We start from the raw sequence: 443 nt of genomic DNA, 5'->3' as shown, positions 1-443 counted from the left end.
ATATCTTGTGTAGTGCTATTTAAAACTAATAAAAAATCTGAAAATATCTCTAAAAAAATTTCTTACTTCTTTTGGGATTTAGATAAATCTTTATACGACATACATGAAATCAATTTCTGAAACATGCTACCCAGAATTCTAAACAAAAATTCAAAATTGCGAAAAAATTTTATTCTCATGAGTCTTAAATATATCTGTACACGTCATACGAGAAATTATAATTTTTGAAACACGAAAGTCTATTCTATTATAATTATTATATTTTTCTATAGTTTTAACCGTGTTCTATCAAAATAGAAATAGATTTAATCATTAACAGCGTTAATTAATTTTTTCATGTTTACTTAATCGCCCGGTGATAGATATACTGTCAGATTTTCGCAAAATGTTATAAAATATCAAAAAATCGCGATATCTTGTGCAATATTGTTTTTGTAGCGTAT

The sequence above is a fragment of the Formica exsecta genome, unplaced genomic scaffold (genome assembly GCF_003651465.1).
Source record: "Formica exsecta isolate Colony F162 unplaced genomic scaffold, ASM365146v1 scaffold1172, whole genome shotgun sequence".
Lineage (NCBI taxonomy): Eukaryota > Metazoa > Arthropoda > Insecta > Hymenoptera > Formicidae > Formica > Formica exsecta.
The sequence above is the reverse complement of the archived record's forward strand: the minus strand, read 5'-3'. Positions refer to the sequence as shown.